This window comes from Coccinella septempunctata, chromosome X, assembly GCF_907165205.1.
Source record: "Coccinella septempunctata chromosome X, icCocSept1.1, whole genome shotgun sequence".
Taxonomy (NCBI): domain Eukaryota; kingdom Metazoa; phylum Arthropoda; class Insecta; order Coleoptera; family Coccinellidae; genus Coccinella; species Coccinella septempunctata.
This window is the reverse complement of record NC_058198.1, coordinates 4411796-4435936: the sequence shown is the minus strand read 5'-3', so window position 1 is coordinate 4435936 and position 24141 is coordinate 4411796. Positions and strand designations below refer to the sequence as shown.

General features: G+C 38.3%; 1 long non-coding RNA gene across 1 annotated transcript in view; it reads left to right on the top strand.

Annotated features, from left to right (window-relative positions):
- The window catches only part of LOC123321651, a 42028-nt gene extending 18453 nt beyond the window's left edge, over nucleotides 1-23575 (top strand). The window contains exon 3 of the long non-coding RNA XR_006538901.1: nucleotides 23536-23575. This is a non-coding gene — a long non-coding RNA (uncharacterized LOC123321651). The remainder of the gene's footprint in view (nucleotides 1-23535) is intronic.
- The last annotated feature ends 566 nt before the right edge of the window (nucleotides 23576-24141 follow it).

The window sequence follows — 24141 nt, the reverse complement described above, 5'->3', positions numbered from 1 at the left end:
AAAAGTCAGCGGGGCAGGGTGGACCACGTGTCATGACGACGTCCTGTCCGACCGTGTCCCGGTGAGACCAATATCAATAAGTTTATTGAAATATGTTTTCGTATACGAATCGAAGGGTGAAAACCACTCAGCCAATACGGCTCGCGGTTTGTGGATACTTTAAAATTCAAATCTTCGTCCCAGCAGACTGATGTTAAATTACCAGAAAATTGCTTCCAATTCCACTGAAAGCTACTACAGAGATGTAACGTTGGGATTGGGCATTATTGACATGCGACCTGTCATGTATGGAATGCCGCATTCAAATGCGAGAGAAGGATGATTGGGGTGAACAATATGATGGGGGTTTTTTCGAAACATTGAAAATTTTCTTGCTCTTTGATACTTTGAACCAAAATTGATTAATAATTTCTTCGACTTTTTTGTTCGATAAGATGTGGCTTCTAGTGGGAGAAGCTTGACTTGTGTCAAATCAATTTTTATCACTCGAAGTATAGACTAGAGGAACTCCTGTCAAATTAGGAGTAATAGCAGGTTCAGAATATCACCATATTGGAGACAAATTGAGCCACGTACACGTATCGGGTTGGCCTATAACCAACGTAGAAAAAATTCAACAACGACTGACTGCTTTGCAGCACAGAATACTCCAAAGCTTAAATGTAATGAGTTAAAACTGTCTTATCAAATTGGCCCGTCCATCTCTGATCGACAGGGCATCCATTATAGATTCCAGTTGGTTTTTAATGCGAAAGCGCACAGTTCGTACTCAATTTATTTGGATCTGATTACTGGCGTCCGTAACAAATAGCTCCTGATGGCTACTAAACTCAATAAAGATAAAGCAGCCAGCCAGTAGTTAAATAATGGAATGATTAGAGTGGATATGTTCATGTAACCGAGCGAGTACTACAATAATAACACGGTCGTAGTCTTTTATCAGATGTAATCAAGCAGCACTTGACGATGATTGACGGCAATGTCATAAAATCGAGTAGCACCTGCTGTACGACATGTTGCTCGATCTGATTTTCCCTGGAAAACTTCCAGCAGTTCTAGATTGCAGGGAAGAGGTCCAACCACCACACGGTAATCAATCTGCAAACATAGCAGAGACGACCTGATGTGCACGAGAGGTTCTTGATCGTGTTTTTTGAATGATGTACACTGGAGTATGGGTAACAGCTCTTCAGCTATACTACGATTGTAAAGATGGATATGTTCGTCTAGATTTTTAGGAATTTCGAACAGAGCTTTGCTGCACCTCGCAACTACAGACAAGTAGCTACACGTTGCAAGAGTAATGTACCTACAACCAAGTTTGTGTTGGTTTTTTCTTGCTTGATGCTAAGGGATTTTTCAGAGTTGTGGCCAAAATCCGCTTGATGGTTTTGGTGTTATTGGCATCTGATTTCCTTTCTCAGTATCCATAAAAACGACAATCCAATTGTCAGTTAGTGGTTGTGAAGGGCCAATACAAAAACTACAGTAGTACCACTGGTAGTACGAAATAGAAATTATTGTAACATCGGAGTTTGCTTCGAACGTGGGTGTTTCTTACTGAAGACCCAGTGTTTTCTTGCATGGGTGATGATATTGAGTCTTTTCGGAGATGGTGAAAGTATAGAGGTGCTGTAATTGAGTGATTAATGGAATGTCCAGAGTGAGCCTCGATAACAACCCCGATAATCATAGAGATTTCTATACTAATTAGACAATTTGGAATTTAACTGCCGCCTAGCTATAGCTCATAACAGCGAGTTACCTAATTTGTTTTACGATGCCATGAGTCGATGTCACATTGGCGAAAGCGTTATTAACGTCGCTATCTGCGGAGAACACCATTTTAATCACGGCGAGTACATCACGATTCTAAGAGGAAAAATCATTAAATTTTATTCGAGAATTTATGGCTTAGGGAACTGCGGACTCAATAGCTGAAAACGCGGATCAACGGAGGCAATGACACATGGCGGGTTGAACACGGTCTCTGTTAGCATGTGTGTACGTGCATTATTCGGCATCGAACAAAAGCGGCCCCGGGAAGACGAAATCGTTTTAAATTGCCGCCAGTGTACCAGTAATATGATTTTGCAGTGCGAGCTCGCAAAATGAGCGCCGTATAGCTTCGTACCCGGCCGTAATATAGGGATTAGGTGGAAATGCGTAACTGGAGTCCCGGTTCCAAATGGGATAGTTAGCGACAATTCGCATTCCCCTAAATACGGCGGTTACCCTTTCGTAGATCTAGTCGGACATAACTGTCACTACCACTGTTTGCATAAAAATATCTGAAATATTGGAAGGATTTGGTGGGGACATGTATTTGCCTTCGACCTATTCGAAGGGGTCGAGCCAGAAGGCTCATTTCTGGCTTTAAATAGGATGCAGATGTTTGAGGGTATTTCGCCCGTCTTCTAATCGATCTCTCGAGATGAAGAAGAGAAATGATCTCGTCAATTTGTGCCCGTTCGTGGCTCGACAATATTCTAGCTAATTTCTCCCTTCTTTGAGCCAATGACAAGGGAATTTCTTCGACTTTGATTAAATTCTGAAAGTCTATTTGTATACCATTCCCGTCTTTCACTGTCTTGAGAAGTTTCCATTCGGGGTGTATGACGTTGGTTCCGAAATGTGCATCATTATTTTGTGTCCGAGGACAGAAAGAGAAAGATTCTGCCTTCGTGAAAAACTGTTATTTAAAATTGATCAAGAAACGAATCTTCTATTCACCTTACAAGATCCTACACTGGGCTATTTGAATCGTAAGTGTGAACGTTGAACATTTCCAGCTAGTTTGGTTGAGTAAATTGAGATGAAGATTCGAATCCTTCAAAAAAAAAATTGTTGTTTGGGTCTTCGAAACAGTGAATTTTACTAGATCAAGATGAAGATTCGTTTACCTTCTTGGGATCTTCTGTCAAGGAATCGATTTGCTGTCGTCTATGGGGGTGATATCCGATGGTGCTCATGGTGTGTGAGGAGTACCAGAAACTGACGAGTGCAGAGTCTGTGGGGAGGAGAATGAAACTCCAGATCACCTGGTGACAGAATGCCTCGCCATTGCTATCCAACATATTGCTTCAGAAGAGAAACTTTTAGAAGTGAGGAGGTAACCTACCTGAGGCCATCCGAGATACTAGAGTTCATTGGAACTCTGGAACTGGACGGTTAAAACAGCCCTTGTGGTGGTCACATAAGACCTTGCAACCCCCTTCTAGAATCTAGAAGGTGTTTGAAGATCATTTATATCACGGTTACCACAGTTTCTACTTTTTGAGATGTCTTAACTTTTGTGTGTTTCATTCTTCTTTTGCCTCATTCGTAAATTTGTGTATCTGATTTGGTGGAATCTTGTTGTCAACACGGAATAGATTATATTTTTGTTTTATGTCAAAGCTCTTCAGAATTATTCTTCGATTCTGAGCATCAGGATGAACGTGCTCGGTTTTTAAAATTGTGAAATTTTTAATTTTAGTCTATTTTACAATGTCTTTCATATTCGAATATGCTTAAACTCATTTGCGCAGTAGCTGAACTATTAATTTCAATCTGCTTATTGGAATATGACTGACACAAAACGTAAAATAACATAATTTTTATTGTGTTCCATTACAAAGGTGAATTGTCGTTAGATTGAACCTCATATTTGGATCTCGACGAGACCAAATTGGTATGCGGCCGCTGTCTGATTTTTCTGCGGAGATTCATTCGCCGATTAGCCACGCTGAACCTTTCATTTCGGCCACATTTGAACAATCCGGCGTTCGATAAGCGCAGAATTTTCTAATTGCGTGCGCCTGATTAAAAATATGCGGGCGGCGATATTCGAATTAATGCGGCCGACGAATGCCTCGGTATTAATTAATTTCCGCCTGACGCTACTTGTCACGCGCCCCGTCAATGACGGTGTCGCCGCTAACCGGAAATATTGTCGCGCGGCGTACCAAATCCGGACGGAATGCGTGTATTCGGATTCTCCGCGGATCACAACTTGTAAAGGATGAAGATTTTCTCCCCTCGCACCCCCTCAACCCACCCCGTCTATGCGTGCTGAATTCATAATTCGATGTTTCCACCCTCGACCCCAGACCAATTCGGGAGAAGATGTTCGTCGGGTTGCTTAATTACCGTTGTCGCGATAATGAATAAGATAAGACGGGGACAATGGGACGAGAATCCCGTCTGTTAATTCTTAACAGCACTTTTGAGGACTCCACCGGAGCCATTCGAAAAATAATGAAAGAAATTTCATCATTAATTCATGTTTCACCGGATTCAGTCCGCTTGATTTTCTCCCAGTCAGAATCTTGTTGGACAACACAACTGATGGAGTACGAGCTCAAAATCGTCTTTATCTGCCCTAGCCAGCAAGGTGTTTCACAGCTCAAGCACCTTCGATTGACCTTCATCGAATTCTTATGAACAACTTTGGAAGAGTTGAGATTTCACCCATTTATTTTGATACAATGCTAAACTGGTGTACTACCCTGGCCTTCAAGATATCCTGGTGCACACTGTTTCATAGAACTTGGTCGAATTCTTGTGAGAGAGACGCCACAGTCATTCTCAGGGCTTGCAATATTACCATTTACTTCTAGGCAAGTCAATTTTGGTTCACTACTCTGGCCATCACAGTATCCTGACGTTTTTGAAACATGGAGTACGATATTCAATAGAACTAGACGAGCTCAACTAGGACAGAACATCCTAAACCTGAATTGACCAAAACTCTTGAGTTGAGCGAGAGATCGGTCCATTGTGAGAATATGGTTTATTATTCCTCCCGAATCACAATACTCCCAACCGAATTAAGTGATCTTCAGAACGTAACTGGATACAGTGGGAACCTTCGAATTTCCCCAGTTTCTTTCGTTCGCAACGAGATCGTTGTGTGACAATGGAAGTTGAAACAATCGTACGTCCTATGTACCGACAGTTTCGACACGTGCTCGCCCTTCGCCTTAGCAAATTCGTCATGTGCGTCACCGTGATATCCCGCAGTGAATATTTGCAACCAATTGATTGTCGCAAATAATAATTATCGGTAGTCAATGAGGGGGCTCAAAGTGACACGGACAATTTCGAGTGACACTTTTCCGACCAATTGAATTGGAGAGTCGGTTGCGTTTGTTTGCAGGGTGTCGTTATCTTGAAGGACGCATGAGATGCCATAGATCGTTCGGTGTGCTCTCGAATGACTTTTGCTGGTCACTTCGAGATGGAGACCATGATGGGGATAATGATATGGGTTCCTTTCGAAGATCACGTTGAAAATTGGCACTTTTTCCTCAAAAATTCTATACAGATACTCTCATAGCTACAGCCTCAACTTTCCTTATAGGGAATACAGGTCGCATATAGGAAAATTACGAAATTATCATCTTATAGTTGAAGGAAGTTCAAGGAAATGCGAAGTACATATTTGTTTCTCCAAACACCTTAAGAGCCTGTGGAATTGCTATTATTAGTCTTAGAAGATACTGCAATTCAAATTGGTATCAGGCATTGAGTAGTGAATACTCAATGCTTCAAGGATAAAGCTAAACAAAGCTTTCTGATTCGTCGTAGATTTTGAGAAAACGTTGAGTGGTATAAAAGTGAGCGATCTAGTTGAAAATTCTGAAGAAACAGGTGACGTAGAAGAAATGGCATATAAATCGTCATAATTGGAGAAAGCATGCTCGGTATCGTTGGGAGATTTTTCTTCATCCGTGGTAAATGTTGGCTGTTATGGACAGCGGAGTAGATTCGTGTTCGGTGAACCCGAAAACCATTGGTACAATTGGAAGGTTTGGTAGGGAATTCAATTAGTGCCTTTCGTCCATTGTTGTTTTCGGTTTGGTGGCTCTTCGCGGCAATTCGCCGAATCCGAGAATATTACCATATCCGTGCAGAAATGCACTGAAAGCGTGTCGAATGCACGGTCTATTGGTCAGCATCCCTAATAGAAGCGATCGGCTATTAAACGTCACTCAGGAATTCTGTGTATACGGTGGAAGAGAGGGCACTTTGCGCTTATTAGCGAAAATCATATCCGACCAGGGCGAATTGGCCTTTCGGACAGTTCCCCAATTTTCGGCGTAATGAAGAACTGAGGGCTCAGGAAGTAAACGCACACGAGTGCGCTTTAATACAGCACATCAATTAGAGTAAGAGACGAAGCGTGAGAAAACAAACAATTATATACGAACGAGTAGAGAAGAGGACATCCCTCAAGAGTGCGCTTGTCACGGTCATCCTGGCCACAGGTCACCCCTTTTCGGGTTAACCGACCCCACGGCTGACCACATGGCTTCACCGCTGCCGGCCCACCACGTATTTGTGTCAATTTGCCGGATATTAGCGGCACAAAGCGTCGTCCCTTTTCCAACTATCAGAAGTTCTGATTCACATGACCCGCTCGCCCGTTTGATGCCGTCGAGGAATCCGTATACTCAGGGAGCATCATTATTTTTGATGTGGCCTATTGCTTTCTATCCGATCGCATTACTTTTTGATTGACGAAACCGTTGCCCCGATGTCAGGTATCCCGAAGCTTATAGGGGATCCTGCGGACAATATGTACGTTATGTAACCATCCCTTGTTTTCCGAGTTTGATTGAAACTTCCAGGTCTTCGTTTGCACAACAATCCACGTCTTCCCGGGGGATTTAACCCATAAATAAGCCGTAATTGAAACTGATCCATATCCGCGTTTAAGGAACGATATCGGAAATTGGTTCGATCGCTGAAATGTTGACATTGCTCTTCATGCTCCATTCATGCTTTCTAAAATGTATAACCGTACCGCAAAGTCTGCTGGCTGATCAATCTGTGGAAACATAACATTCTCTTTCAATATTCCATCATTTCTGTAACATCTCCTCATTCTAACAAAAAAAAACAAATTATCCAATATCCTCAACTTGTGACGAGCAGTTTATTTAGAACGTAGATCTCACTTTTCGTACTCGTGAATCTTGGTCTATGTATATATTCTCAAAACTCGTTATAACATTAATCTACAGTTGAAATGGAGATGAAAAATGAGCATATCGAACCAATAAAAATATAAGATCGAAATTCTATCGGCGAAGAAATTGCTTTTTCCGGCTTCTTCTATGCGAGCAATCTCAGGGATGTGACAACCACACGAAATCTGTCGTATTGAACTGGTGGACGAGATGTGCCATCTGCCTCGTCTTCCCGCAAATCGTAGCATCTATTATAAAACAATCCACCATTGATTTAGATTTCGGCGAACACGAGGAGGCGATCAACATTCTTCTTTTTCAGTTGAGCGTTTCGATTCCCTCATTTTCCGAGAAGGTTTAACGATTGCGCAGGTACGGACAAAAACGCATTTTATCACTTCCCAGAGATGAAGTTAAGTGGTTGTTAGTTCTTGAAACCTTCGATTTGGAAGATCCTGTTCGGTTTTTTTTTTCGCGCAGCTCCGAGCTTCGACCAAACGCAGAAATGTTTCGTGTTTTTGAAAGATAGAAAGGAAAGATATGATCGTGGACGATTTATTTACATCGGTAAGAGCTTTCATTCTTCAGTTGATGATTGCTTCTTGTTTATCATAGTAGACTTGAATTGTACCCTGATCTAACATGACAATACTTTTTCTTCGATACAGTAAGGACTACTCGTGAGAAAAGCGAACTGGCCTGTCTTCCGAGGGAAGGAAATTAATAAGTAGCGGAAGTTAGGAATACTGTTAGTATGAAATGTTGAATCTGATCGACCATCATGGCTCGTTTCCAATCCCTATCTCCAGGCGTACAATAATAATAAGCGGACATCGTGCTCGCACGAAATTAAAACTGGAGGTGCTCAATTTACTCTCCAGCACGCAGTGACCGCTACCGTTTACCGATACAAGAATAATTTGCATACGTTCAACAATATAGCAATGCCCGCATGATCGTATTTAAATATAATTGGCAATGACGATGACCAGCATAAGTCAGACGCTGCGAACGCCGTCTTGCACGGGCCCCCTGATGGACACCACGTGCGCACGGACGCCGACGGAGCGAATGAAAAAAGGGGGGCCCCGCAAATTGCCCATTGCGAAGGAGACTGTTATAAATGGAAATGCCGGCCGTTTATTCAATTTTCCGTTATCGCGATCTGTGACCCGCCAAAATTTCGACCTTTTAATTGTTATTTTCTCTACGCCATTGCCGAACGAGGAGAATTGGATCATTAACACTCTGCAAAATTAATGAAAGCATCCCTCCCTCTTAAATTTCACCTAAAAATGCGGTCTCTGAGATCAGCGCGAATAAACATATAGATGTCAGATGCTCGACAGGTGGACTTCAGCTGTTAAGCGAGTTGTTCTGACAGTTTTCCCAGACGTGGCATACTAGAGGTCAGATCTAAGGAAGATTGGCCATGGTTGTACCTATAGAACACTACAAGAAAGAGTATCAGGAAAAGGAGAAAACAGATAATTACTCTGGAGACTTCGGCGACTTGAACACTTCAAAAAGTTCCTTGTGAATTTTGTCTCCTCCGAAGGACCTAATGACACCGGGTCTGTTGGGAGAAGGAAAAATCTTTGCGAGCTCTAAACAGAAATCCCAGATTTACTCCAGAAGCAATCGCCAAGTCACAGATGGTCTCATTGAATGACGGCTCCAGCAAGTCACAAGGAGCCCTTATGCTCCACTGGTATTGCGCTATACATTATGAGCAGAAAAACACGTTACAAGTTTCACAGCATATTGTTACTTTACATCAAATTCAATTCATGCGCCCATGTTTTTTTTTGAGTACTATCCGAGGAGAGTTTTCGATTCAACTACGGAATCTGTACGATGCTAAACGTAAACTGTATTTTTTCGATGGATGACAAAGCTTCGTTATTGGAAATTACCAATGGGGGCCAGAATGAATTCATTTCGGCCAGTCTATCTGCTTCAAAGTGTATCTTCGTGTAGCGCTTTTGGTAAGCCTCAAACAGATGATATACTATACGAGATTAAATTGATATTATCTGCGAGGTTTGCCATTTTCTACGCCGAAAGGACCGATTCAACGTCAATTGAAGATTAACATCAAAGAGGACGTGCATAAGCTGAAGTGGATGATTAGGAAGGTCGGTGACCCGTCTCTAATCTACGTGCAATCATCTCAGTAGGTGAATTATACCCACAGTGGTCTATTTCGACCTTATGTAATTTAGTTGGATTTCAATTCACGCTAAATTCGGGACAAATCTGATAAATGGATATGGGTTCAACATCTACGGCCACAATGGGTCCCTTGGGAAATGCGATACGTGGTTTTACAGGGGCCCTCAGCGTTCCTTATGAGGAAAAGTTTGAGTGATTTATGCAAAGGATAGTATCAATAGTATTGATGAAAAGCAGATCAACACACACTGAAAAAATTGTTCTGAAGAACTGTTTTGAAAGTCCAATAAACCATGCACACATACCCAAGCTTTAGTTGTCGAGGTTTGGATTCTTGTATCGCATCTCAGATTTTTTTCATTGTAGAATTCAGACAATTAATGATCGTCAATAACAAGCTTATATGAAGAAGAACCATTCGGGATCTACTTCGTGGCAGAGAATTATTAAGCAAGAGTTTCACAGCTATCAAGACAAAACTGTGTTCGGAGCAGCAAAATAGGAACTCCTGAGGAATGCCATAACATAGAATTTTGGAAGAAATCAGGATCTGACTTGATGACCAGCAAATTTGTGTTTTGAGGGGCCCATAGTATTTACGTGGGTCAATACCTAACCCAAAACTAACAAAGTTGCCAAAAATATCTTGGAGACGGCGTCCGAGTTTTTCTTTCCTCAGAAAGAAAACCCCTGCTGACATGGGAATGCCGTAATACCATAAAGCTGGCCAGAGGAAATGAGGTGGCTCTCCTGTGAGTGGTGAGGGCATTGTGGTATTGAAGGAAACGAAAAAAGCGATATACTTGTGAAAAGGTTATCAAGGTTAATACCTGCTGGACCTGAGCGCTTTGGTGGGCTTGAGAAAGACCAACAACCCTCTGGAAGCATTCTTCTGGACTTGCACAGGGAAAAGGTTCAGTGGTGTCCTCACAGACAACTTCTGATGAAGCTACCACGAGCTGAGCTTCTGATAATAGTAGGATTGTCAACAGAACACTGGCGGTATAACCATCTTTTGTACCACATGGGGAAGTCAACAGATGAATAATGCAGGCTCCTTGGTTTCGTGCGATAGAATAATAAATTGATTGTCGAAAAATTCGTTACAATTTCCAGAGATTTCTCCTGGGAGGATACCCGATTTATCCTTCTCGCCTCCTTCATATAATGTGTCAAGATCATTTATACCCAAGATTCCACTAATTATCTGCATGTCAAGAATTACAGATTGTCGCTCGCGCCATTCTCTAATTTTCCGAGTACTCTCCCAGTTGTCGAAATAATTTATTATGAAGGCGACAGAGTAACTGGCTTATCCATCGTATTAATTGATTCTATTTTTTTCCAACTTTTGCTCTCTGGAAGTTCGACTTGATTGATCGGACCCTTTATCCGATCTCTCGAGCAGCAGAAGATACGGCGGCGTTGATGAATCGGTCTTGAATCTATCTGGTCGCAATCAATCTTCTTTGTTATTAGAGAAATGAAATGATTCCGTTTTAGGCGGTGACTCGTCACCGAGAATTGCCTTCTTTATATCTATCGAAAAATAAGTTGGACTCTGAGTGCTAATCACGATTAGGTCTTTCCGGTGTTTTCCCGAGGATGAATTGAAGAAAAATATCAAACATTTGCTCAGAAAATGTCAATAAACAAAATAAGTTTCGCTTCACCTGTAAATTTGCAGATTTGTATGAAGAATTGTTGGATAGTCGTAAGGAATACTCTAAAGAATTCTTCTTCAGCTACTTATCCATTTCGAATGTTGGCTGTCAGATTGGCCGTTCGTATCTTGTGGGAATTTCTAACCCCGATATAAAATTAGTGGTAGTTGAATTGAACAAGCTGTATAGGTATTGACTCTCAACCTCTTCAAGCAAGTCGCATTAAGCTTGATCGCTCAACCATTACAAATTGTTCACTGGTCACAATACCAAACATCAATATATTCAGTTAGGAAACATATTTACGAAGGGCGAACTAAATCATAATTAGAAATAATACAATGCTAAATAAGGTAGGCACTCGTAGTTCGTAATTTATAGAACAGGAATGGTAGCTTTTTGATCTTTCATGTATGTCGAAATAAACTTCAACTAGTTTGCCCTAGGCAAGTTTTCTATGGCTGTAGATCTCCTTTGTCTGCGCTTTTTACAATGTGCACCACTGAATTCTGATCTGATAAGACGAAGAAAATAGTTCGTTTAGTTACGACAAATGATTCATTCCCAAGAAGTAAATACCTATTGTTGCTGTTTTCATGGTTTGTGAAACGCATAGATGCTACCCAGTGAGAGGATCTGTATAATGTCCTTTCTTATCCAAGGACTTTCCTTTGAATTCCATGTATGAAATCACTAATTCAATCAACCTCAAATTGTTGACTCCATAACCAGTGCAACAAACTAATGTAAAACTCTCCAACATTTCGATGTTTTTTATTTTTGTAGTTTTTTCCTCGTCAAGAGGAGAAAGCAAGCCAAAATGATACGAATTGTATGCATCAAGTGTAATTAATTTAATATTTTTATGATTTTCGGCAAACATGTTCGAATTTGTTGGATGATTGAAAAAACCTTCACTATTCTCTTTGTGAACTGATCACAACAGGTGAGAGAGTTTGAGAAGGACTATAATGCCATTATATTTTTCGAATCGATGTAATAATTTACCGAATTTACATCGTTATTGAGACGGGAGTTCGTAGAACGGATAAAAATGTCATGGAACTATTCAGCGATCGACTATAAACTACTGCGTTCTTTACATAAATCAATATAAATTTAGCGTAGAAACCCTACGTCGGAAACATATTGTATTGAAATATATTGGCTTAGTTATGTGACTCCGGCAGTTTCCACGTAAGATAAGTGGATCTCTTAAAATAATACATCTCCCACGGCGCTCGAACAAAGCGAATTCCTTCGAACCGTAAAATTCCCTAAAAAAGCACGTGTGTTTGTTTTGACATATTTCCTCACGAATGTTCTAATTAGACAAGGAGGATGGCCAAAAAGAAGGGGCGTATTAGTATTCCACCACCACATTTGACACGTTGCAAAGATGACTTTTATTTATCTAGCGTTAAAAGGTCTAAGAGCAAATTAGTTACCTTGGATAAGGGAGATTTTTAACGTGGGTGAAATCTTGTGCTGCTCGCCCCTATAGAAGGAAAAACGATATGTCAGCTGTTTTAGTGGTTGAAACAACATATTCCGGTTAAAATTAGAGTCATTTGTCGACATTCCTCGGATTCGAAATAACTCATCGTGAAGGCATTGTTTTCGTTTTTTTAAGCCCATTATTCAAGGCGAAGCTGTCTTTTGAAATCGTGTTAATATAGAGCACTAAAGGTGCAGTTTCAGTCTCGAAAATTCGCATGAAAATTGGTCGAAATAATTCTGGAGTATGAAATAGAAAAAGTTCGGTGAAAAATTACGGTACATTTAAGCTAAACTAAACCACATTTTGGAGAGTGTTCTTCCAAACTGTGGCTGCACTTTCCAAGAAAGCTTATTTGTGACATCATTCAATAAAATTTTCAATGTAAATGAATTCTTTAGAATTTCATTAATTTTTGAATCCTTGTTATTTAAACCTTATGAAATATGACTCCGGAAACATGGAACTGTTCACATTTTTTTCTCTAATTTTATCTGATTTTCGGGAAACTATAGGATATCATGTCGGACGATTTTTCATGGAATCAACATGGCTGAGAGTTTTTTGGTTCAGTAACCAATTCGCAATTTCCATTGGCTCAAAAAAAAGTATTAGCACGTTGAGCCTATTTTTGTATTTACATAATCGAATCCGGCATTTGCAGCGGTTTTGCATTTATTGGAAGCTGATTTCAGGAAAATGACCGTTGATCAAACAATGGCCATTCGACCAGCATAGGAAACGAATAACAATTGTTTTTGGAATAATGAAAAGGGGACTATTTATATGGTTTACTAATTAGTTTATTCTGCAATTCAAACGAAATGTTGCATGTTACGAAGTAAACATAATTTCAATTCGTCAAACAAATCGCAACATTGGAAAATCGGTGATCTGCCGAAATTAATTTACTGGTGCGAGTCCTAGGCTTTGTGCGTTCGTTGAATTCGAAATCGGTGTCATCTGAACGCGAACTGTCATTTCGAGTGATCAGCAATCAGCATTGCAACGTACAGCGATTGGTAACCCTAAAACAATTCTGCGTTTCCAGAATTTTTTGTGCGTCGATTCCAGTCCGCTTTCAGTAATATTGAGTTGAAAATGGTCTATCAAAAGGGTGTGCTATTTGATGAAAAGGTCAAAAATATTTGTAAAAAATTTTGTGTGAATTCATTGAATTGCTGCAAATTATGGTAATGGCAGTTTTCTTCTTCGAATTGAGAAAAATTTACCTTCTCTTCTAAATAGTTGATGAGGAATTGTTGATATAATGAGACTCGCAGCTAAATATGTATGTGATAAATATGAGGGCAGTAATCAGTTTCACCTGGGTTATATGATCGCGTTCAAAAATTAATTTCGTTTGTTTATTGCAAAAAATGGGTAAGCATGTCGATTCTCTCCACTCTTTCCTAACGCAGTTTCGAGTAATTGGTTCCATTGTAATGATAATGAGGATTCCGGACAGGACAAAATGATACTCTGGCTATATCAGTCGCACCTGGTATTACCAGCGTATAACCATCAATTCAGTGTAGTGAAGTAGGTATATGTAACAGAAAACTTGATGAAAATGACCGTGGTGAAAGCAGAAGAGGGACAAAGAAAGAAATAAGGAGGGTTGACGTTGACTGGCACATATATATTCAACCTGCACACGTGCATAATAATGTCGTAGTTGGCCGAGGAAGGCCTCTACCACGGTATCCCGGTTTGTTTGGAGCTTATTATGTCTAGATTACGTTCAAAAAATACAACTCCGGTTCGAAATTAACCGACCTGTTTTGTAGCCAGAGGACAATAACATTGATGACTTGTGTTTTATTTTTTTCGATCCTTGTTGGTCTATCACGAATCTCCCCTATACCTTCGTACAATGTAATGTCATGGGTGTTGTTGGTTTTCCGTTAAGAATGAATTGATTTTTATGATCCAAACTAACAGGTGTGTGACCTGTCCTATTTCGGGGGATTTCTCCTTTATGTTGGTTTACTAAATTTGCACACTAATTTCCTTGCTCGATATTTCATTTACATTGTAAGGGATGACTTTTTTATTTCTCTATTTAATCCCTCGTCACGTCATTCGGTTTTCAACGGGTTGCCCGGCGATTCGTCTGATTTACAACAGAAAAACTCGTACTGGAATCTTTGTCCTTCGTTTTTGCTTCGTTCGCGGATGCTTTCGAATACTTTTCTGCGTGATCTTTCACACGTTTAACTGTACGAACAAAAAAACATTCACACTACCACTTATAAGGGGGGAACTGAAAGATTATGGAGAAATTAATGAGTTGTGAATAGGGAAGAATCATTATCAGAAAATTGCCGCAAATTCTTACTCTCTCCATTTCATATTACCAATTTTCAACATTGCAAAACAACATTGGAATGAACAATTTTTTGATTCATCTTAAAAATTACTTTCCATGTGTAATTGAGGAGTTTGTCATGCGGATGGTAGTTTTTTAAATGGCAACATTAACTTATGCTAGAAATTGATAGACCTTTTTTTCAGGATAGGTCTTTTATCAACGCTTTTATAGGGATTAAATGGTTAGGTTAGGTTTTCATGTATGATTGAAAAGTTTGTCATTCATCCTCTACAAGTGATGGAGAATAATTGAGGGTTTTGAAAGGCAAACCTAGCTTTCTGTGCCAAAAATGGATAGACACTTTGTTGAAGGGGATTTTGCTCATTGATGTGTTTCTATCAACGCTGAAATATTGTTCCAATTACGTTTGAGGTGATTCATCAATTATTTCCCTACAGAATCATCAATCACACCTTAAGTTTGTATCATTGGCCTCAAAATTAACAAAAAAAGTAAAAACCTCAGCAAGAAATGGTCTATCCATTTCTGGCACAAAAAGTTATGGTCGCTATTTAAAAAAATATCCCTCTGTGCATTTCACAAAACCATCTGCCGAGCAAGAGTCTGGACAAATATTTTTATTCGTTTTTCAACATGAATCGGGAATTGCCCAAATTATCCTTCTGGGTCCCATTGATTTATTATTGAAAATGATGAACCGAAGTTCCGCAGAAATATGAATTACTGTCCGACCCGTCAGTGATATAACTTTCAAAGGTAGCGTGAAAACTCATTAGAGTGTCCCGGTTTTCACGTAGATCGGATCCGGAATACGATAGGGAGTCCATGGGGCATTAAAGGCACGTCAGATATATCAACAAGGGTATATAATACGATATGGTACTGGCGAAGAACATAATATTCTTTGACCGTCGAAGCCCCGCTATCGAATTTCGACATGTCACGAGCATCATTAAATATAAAAATCGCGGAAACCGAGAGACAGCAAGGAGGAAGGATTCTTTCGAGGCATGTCCACTTCAAAGAGCCTCGTTCGAACGTCACCCGGAGCCACGTTGTTAAAGCGAAACCAGAAAATATTCAATTTATTCGGAAACACGTAGTCCCTTGCCCGTTTTCCAACGTCTGGATGATTAATTCTCGTATTTTATTTTGTTTCTGTTGTTCACGGCTTGACGGACGGATTCGCCGTGTAATCGATATCAATAAAGTGGGGTTCGTTACGTTTCCGAGTCCGTTGGAATACTTACAAGTTCATCGGAGAAAATTCGGCCAGTAATCGATCTAGATGACGAACATGCTTACGGAAAATTCGAAGCTATTCTAAATGACGTCGGAGGGAAAATTCGGTCAACGTAAGATTCAAATCTACAGAGCTAGTAAAAAGTACATCTAGTTGGGTTTCAAAATGTTAATTCTGCGGCCAATTGTTTGTCCTTATTCGTTGACGAATTTTCATTCGTGCATCGTATGAGGGGGTTTATTCATCACCGAAAACGCAATTAATCCGTGTAAGATGCGACGTGGATGAAAAAAGAACGGGGGCACCAGGAAAGCTTCCGGGGGAGGACTTTTGATTTATGACATTTTGACGCCAAGAAAGTGGCTGCCGTTGTACTAACTCAATTCCGCCTACAATCATTTGCAAGGAGGACGGAATTAAATATGTGATTCTAATTCAGAGGCTTAATGTACTTAATCAATCATGTAGTGGTTGAGCATCTAAAGCAGTTTGTTGGCCCTTATCTAACCGAGAGAGGAGGATAATGGATGCGAAAAGGATGTAAAAAGATGAACAATACGTTGCGTTGCTCGCATCATTCAGGCAATTAATCATAAAGAGAGCTAGTGCTTGATTAACTCGACATCTCTGAAATGACGTGGGGTAGAGCGCCTTCACTCGAGTCACTGGCTTTTATTGGTAGTCTGGATTATATCAAAGGGGTGAAATCGTTTCAATTTTTTTCCCTGCTCACGGAAGTAAGGATTTTGTATATACTAGATTGATTGTTTTCATAGTATCGTCCTTGATTGCTAGGTATGTCAGTAAACTGAATAATATATGGTTTTTGAACCATCTGTATAACATTCATTAGTATCACTTTTGAGGATTTGGGGATGAGTTCTTTTTCCCAATCTCCCTTTCTACTTAGCACTGTAGTGACTGTTCTCTTGGTGCTTGCTCAGTAGTTTGAAAAAGTTTTGAATCGTTAAACTCCCATTTTACAGTATGGGAGTTGAATACGTCACTAAATATGCCAAGAGTTGCGCAGTACCATTGAAAAAAGGTCTTTATACCGCGAAACAACTACTCAGGTCAAACGGAACGCAACGGCGTGATTTGCGCAAACGCTAAACCAATAATTACGAGTATATGAGATGATATAGTCGTTTATTCCTCTATAATGTCAGAATAAAGTGTTTAAAGACCATTTTTGGCGTAAGGCACCCGAAAACCGTAGCTAGTGGTTCATCCCATATTCTAAACATATCGCAGCCCCCTTTTTTAGTCCAGTAAACAGAGCTCTGAAATCACTTTTCTCGGAATAAGCTGCATTTTTGATATAATGATTGTAACGGTGAAAGAAATACATGCTCAAAAATGCAGGTGTCAGAATTATCAGGAACATTGAAAAATTCGTGCAAATGTTAGAAAAATCACGTTTTTCTCGAAATTTTCGAAAATGAGGAGGTTTATCAAAAAAAAGTTTCGAACAAAAGTTGTAGAACGGAAAATTCTAGTAAGAATCAAGTCTTTTTCCATCCTCAAAGATGATAATCAACGTATATTCGTATTTTTAATTTCGCCCTCGGCTACATGACAAAAAGATACCAGAAAGTGTAGTTTGGGGTGCAGCTTATTTGGCCAGGGTTGTATTCTTGTTGCGATATACGCTCTAAACGCTCGAATTTCTGGCTTGGACGGAAGCTTAGACGGGGAAACCAGATGTTTATGATTTAACTGAATTTAAATGAATAGACTTCGTATATCGACTGTGACTAGCGCTATACTCCCGAACAACGCGATTGTGAGTAGCATCGAAACGTGTCAAATTAATAAAATTAAATTTTGAAAAAATTGGGCATTATATATTATTTATCTCTATGGTGAATAAAAAATTGGGGAATGGGGAATATTATATCTCTATGCAAAAAATTTCAGTAGTGTGAGGGATATCATCGAATGCGAATATCTCCAAACTAGGGTATATAAAATTTATTTGCCCCCACAACAAGCATCATTTATTTTTCATTTCAAAACACGTTAGAAAAATAATTGTTTTATAGTACAGGGTATCCGAAGTCGCTTGATTTTGGCTGTTTCTGGTTCTTCTAAACTAGATGGCGTCTTTATTTTCCAAAATATCTTCAACGATAAAAACTTTCCACAGGCACTTTTTCACTGGGAATACAATACTATATTCAATTTTTTTATCTCCTGTATTGAGGGTGGAAAAACAACAGCTTAGTTACTTTAAATACAAATACGTGCTTCTTCTGATCGCATATCGATATGTCATATGTCGATATCTTCAAGGCAAAATCAACATAAAAGTGAAATAATCACCAACTGATCTCTGAGTCTCACATACATTATTCTATGAATAAAGTGGACATAGAATACTTCAATACATTGTAATTGTAAGGTCATACAATGCGGTGAATTTTCATAAATTTTCTGCCCTAGATTATTTCCAAAAAGAAGCATTTCCATAGATATAGGCAACCTAGAGAGCAAGATCCCCAATCGTTTCATTTTTTAATGGGGATGTATTAAAACAGAATTTCAAGACTTCAGTTATAAATAGGGCTGATTAAGAGCAAAGTCAGAAACGCCATCAGAGACGGTTCTGCGTTATGCTGCTGAATTCTGCTAGGAAAATATTTCGAATTTGTTAGCAGAATGATGGTGCTCAATTTGAGAACTTTTTATGAGTTATATTTATATTAACATTGATTATAGAAATTCTGCTTGGTATGTATTCAAATTGAGTGTAACATGAATCACATGATTTTATTGAATTTATAGATGTTCCAGCTAACAAATGATATTTTAGTTTTAATTCGTATTATAGAGATGGAAATTTATTTTGAGTGGAAATTTTTGTGTTCAATGGTTTCATAGAATTCTGTCGAAAATGGGAATTTCCTTGAAATGGTGATTTTGCTTTGAATATAAAAGGGTCTATTAGACGTTTCTGGAGAAATGAACCTATTTGAAATCTGAAAATTTGGATTATGATATTGTTCGACATAATCTACTGACCTTAAATATTCTTGAAGCCCAAGCACTTTCAGTTATACAGGGAATGGAAATAAATTTTTCATAAATTTTTTTTCTCTATTTTTTCGTTTCTGATATGATACAGTATTCAATTTTGAATATATTTATGTTCAAATCGTTGCATTCGTCCAAATTGTTTTCATAATATTGAGAAAAAAATGAAAAACTTTCCACAGAGTGTTCCAAATGCTGTGTCAAAAATGGGAATCAAGATTTCGTTTTTCAAATTAGAACGCTAATTTTTTATGATTGCGTAGGATTCTTCGAAAAAAAATAATGACAGTGTTCTAATATGTCAATGCTCTAAAAATGAATAAATCCTGAGTTATATGGGATTTTCTGAATTTATGTCGTACGAAGAGTAAAATTAATAAAATCTGTTTCATATCAATTATACATGGTCATGGAAAATCCAGTTCTCCAGAAACGTATAATATAGGCCCTCGAACTTGGTACACCCTGTATATTTTCGAAAAGCTATTCATTTTTTGCATAACCTCAGATCAAAAAAAGATACTATTCAAAATAAAGAAGTTTTTTTTCAGCCTTAGTAGAAGAGTTTTGATCCTTTTAAGATGTTTTCGAAAATAAAGAAGCTATGCCACATTTTTTAAATCGACAAAATATCAAAATTTGGTTATATCTTCAAGACAAAGGAAGATATTGTAAAAAGGTTTAAACTAATCGACTTTTCACAAATATGCAACACTGCAACAGGCTCAATTATTTTTTGAGATTGCTACAATATAGCACCAATCCTTTCGATACTAGCATCAGTTTGTAAAATTATGTGGGAGTTTGGAGCAAAAATTGCCAAAATAGGAGAACTAGACAAATATTTCTTTCATTTCATTGAACGATTTTTCGCAGGCATCCGTCCACTTGAAATCTACATTTTTTCTCAGTAAATTATGAAATGGTTCTAGAATTCTACACCGATTGGAAATATATTTATGATAAAAATATATTTTTCCAAGAAATTGCTCGATATTCTTTGTTTTTGGAATAAATGAATTTTATGGCTTTCACGTTATCATAAATCGGACGAATGGTTTTATTTTCTATGATATGTTCCAGATATTTTACTGAATTTTGAGTAAAAGCTATTTTATACCTATCTTTTACTCTGATAGGAATCGACGAGAAAGCCGAATTGATATCTAGCGCTGAAAACTACTTAACAATCTCTAGGTTTTTTTATCATTTCACCAATTAACAGAAAAGGTTGAGATTCCGGAACAATAATTTTGTTAAAATATAGAATTTCTATGCATAAACGTGATTTTCTGTAATCTTCTTCATTAAATTCATTAAAATTCATAAACTTCATATTGTGGATCTAGTATATTTCATTTTGTTTTATTTAATTAATTTCTTCCTTTTTCTGCAGAATTTTTAGGTTTTCATCTGGAGTTAAACAAAATTTTTTAATACAATCGAGACTTATCAACAGGTCATATTCAAAATACTTTTGTTTATAACAATAACTTCAATGAAATCCTCAATATTAATGATCTTCCATTTTCAATCTTACAATACTATCTGTTTTATCAATATCTACCACAGGTTGCTCTGAACGTGCTCCTATATTCTATCAATTCTTTGCCCAATTTTTTCGAAATCTTATAATTTATCATTGCAATATCAGCTTCAGTATCATATATACCTTGAATCTTTTCCTGGTTATTTACCAACACGTCCAGTCGAATCAGTGGTATCTCATATCGTTCCTAGTTTTTTGAATTCGATAATTCATCATTCAGATTTTCATGAAGTTCAGCTTTATTAACTGCTTTTATTTTCTCTTAATAGACGTCCTGTCTATGAAATCTGTTTGGTGAACCCAATTTTTCACAGATTTGACTAGGTTTTTTTTCATATTCACGCTTTGACTTTTTCTTCATCCCTACTGTCTTATGAAATTTTGTGTTCTCATCTTTAACTAATAACGTGTTTTTGAAAGGCAATGCAGCATTTCATTATTCAATTTACCTATTCTGAATGAAAATTGGTAGACCAATAACGATTAGAACAATTAAAATATTTTCAGGCATGTGATAGTCACTAACTTTATTTTTCAATTGCGTATTCCGCAAAATTTCAATTTTTTTTCTTAGAAGTTTTTCACCTTTTATCTTAAAAACGAAGCGTCTTCAGGTATATGTTCATTCAAAAAAAATTATTTATTCTTATGAGACATACTACCCTTAGAATTTCAATAAACCTTTTGTGACACCCGGTATGATGGAAACGTCGACTCAATACCTAATTCATAGCGAATAATTTTATAGCAAGAGCTGTTATTTCATGTTATTCCGAAAATATTTTAATAATTATGAAAGCACTCTCCAGACGAAATAACTTGAAGCCAACCCTGTATTCCAGGCAGATGTTCGCTCGACAAACCACTCGTTTCTGGCTTGTCGTCGTGCGGGAAATTCAAAATTCGATTGCCTCGCTCAAATACAGATATACGTTGCTAATCGGTCGGTATGAACACTTTGAGTATGGGAAAATACTTGATTCTCACTAGAATTTTCCGCTCTACAACTTCTGTTCGAAACTTTTTTTGATAAACCTCCTCATTTTCGAAAATTTCGAGAAAAACGTGATTTTTCTAACATTTGCACGAATTTTTCAATGTTCCTGATAATTCTGACACCTGCATTTTTGAGCATGTATTTCTTTCACCGTTACAATCATTATATCAAAAATGCAGCTTATTCCGAGAAAAGTGATTTCAGAGCTGTGTTTACTGGACTATTTATCTTCCGCCGAGAGCGGGCGGCATCAATTAAAAAAATATCCCAGGGTCTATTTCTGCTCTGCCAATTCATCCGGACATGGATCGTGAGGAAAGCGAGAAAAACGGTTCGCAGTTGTTGAGCTTATTTATTCGAATAAATTAATGAGCAGTCATGCAATCAGAAAGGTAATTTGTCATGAGTTCAGAGTGTCGCCCTCTTGTTTGAGGGCGTGTAGAACGTCATTCAAAACAAACCCGTATAATTGGAATTTGTGGCTGATGCGAAACGTTTGAGAGAACCGCATATCGGGTTTAATTGAATTTTCCAGTCAAAAATCAGACGATCCAGGTTGGATGGCGACGATTCTGGAGGCAAATTTTGCTCGCGGCTAGGCTCGCGCGAATTTTCATCGAACAAAATGAAAATTTCCTGATTCGAATCTTCAATTTTTTATGAATTAGTGACATTTCGGTAGATTCAGACTATGGACCTGGGACTCCTGCGTTCTGAAGAGTCCACATGCTCCTTTGGACATGTGGACTTTATCCGAAAAATATTCGAGTTCTTGACGCTTTCTTCTTGGCTTTTCGTAAACCACTTGAAACTTGTACTTCCAGATAAGGGCATACTACTTCCTCTATTATAATCTAAGCTGCATCCACCCTTAACAACATCAGCGTAGGAGAATGCCCAAAATCACCCCCTCATCCGGATCTAACCTTAAAAATTGAATGACGGTGGAAGTAGGCGAGCCCCCTTCCTGTATAATTAAATCTCCCAATCAACGCCTCCATTCATTTTGATACGACCGGTGTCCATTCCGAGGCTGTTATATCTTTGACCCCGGACAATTCCCACGTGTGCCATTTATACGGATTTAAGACGGACTACCGTTGAGCGGCCGGCGATGGCCGTGCAAAATTGAACCGGGCTCCCCCACATTATGCATGCAAAGTGTCGGGCCAAACTGGCCATGATGGACATTGGCCGTAGCTGGACCGCCGGCAATAGAAATGATTAAACAGATAAATACTGACTGGCGAAAGTTTCAAAGGATTAGGGACATTGTATTCGAATATTCATTGCGTCTGTCGCTTGATTAAACGTTTATCTGCGGACATTCAAGATGGACTAATCGAATTTCGTTCGAAAAATCCCAGGAGTTAAGGAATTAGAGTGTTTTACAGCAGTGTGGATTGAAGGAGTGTTTAAGCAGCAAATAAAATAAAATAAGACGAAAAAGACTCTTGGCTATCCTTCTTTTCTTGATTCCTTAGCATCTTATTTCTTGTATATCCAAGAGTTTACCGTTGTGCATGTTTATATCTCTTATTTAATTTTTCAGTTTATTCCATTTTATTTTATTTGTTGTATAAACTACCTTTGAAACTGTTGGTTCAATGGTTCAATTCAGCATATCCTCGGTACAAGAAGTAAAGCAAGATTCATCCACTGTCCTCGTAGAGACAAAATATTCCTGATTTCTCTCTCAGGGCATCAGGGTCGCCAGTTGGTAAAAGAAGGTTAATTTGGAGTAACTTAGAACACACATGCTTCAAAGTGGGGAAATATCCGAAGACGAACATTTGTTCCTTTCAAATGTCACCGTGTAAATGACGTTGACATGAGATAATCTGTCTTGTGACAGAAAATCGTTAATAAGTTTGTCACCTCTTCGGGAATCGCGTGCTACTTTTAGACACCTGGTTTTGGGTTTCCATTGTTACGTAACCCAGAAACTGTACGCACCGTGTCAAGTGAAACCCGAAAATTGATTCTCCGAGTCCTTTAATGTGTTCGTTGCATTCCATTATAATAAACCGTAATTAGTTGTGTGGAAAGTTTCGAGATTTACCAATTTTTCTTTCATTGCAGATTCCCTCTTGAGTATTTGATGCAGAGTCTTCTAAATGGTGAGTTTACCTTCATATTTGTTTCGAATTGAATTTTTCGTGTTTGTTGTTGACAGATATTTGCTATTTTCCCATTGAAATCGAAAAAAATTGCGAATAACTATTCTGAAATATATAATAATGCAATTATTACGAGAAATCAACCTAAATACTTTTATGGTTGATACTTTCCAATGAAGGAAATCGTTTTTATCGCTATTTCAAGATATTTGAAATATCGGTTTGCACGTCAACTGTCCGTTATTTACTCATAAAAAAATTTTTTTCCGTGGCTATCGTGAATATTTCCATAGAATGAATTGAATAAGAATAAAATTAAAACAGATTTATCTTCGTTGAAATGATGACAAACGGGTAATGAACTCAGCAGTAGATGGCAAAATTTACATAAAAAAAAACAAATAAAAAGATTAAAACAAGATGAGGCTTCCAGGTTCACGAATTCCCACAATTTCCAGAACAGATTATTCATCCTCAAAAGTGTGAATTGGTATAAATAAACCAACATTTTCTCTTTATTTCTGAAAGAAGCCTAAAATGTGTAGTTCTGGCAGTTTCCTCAGAAATT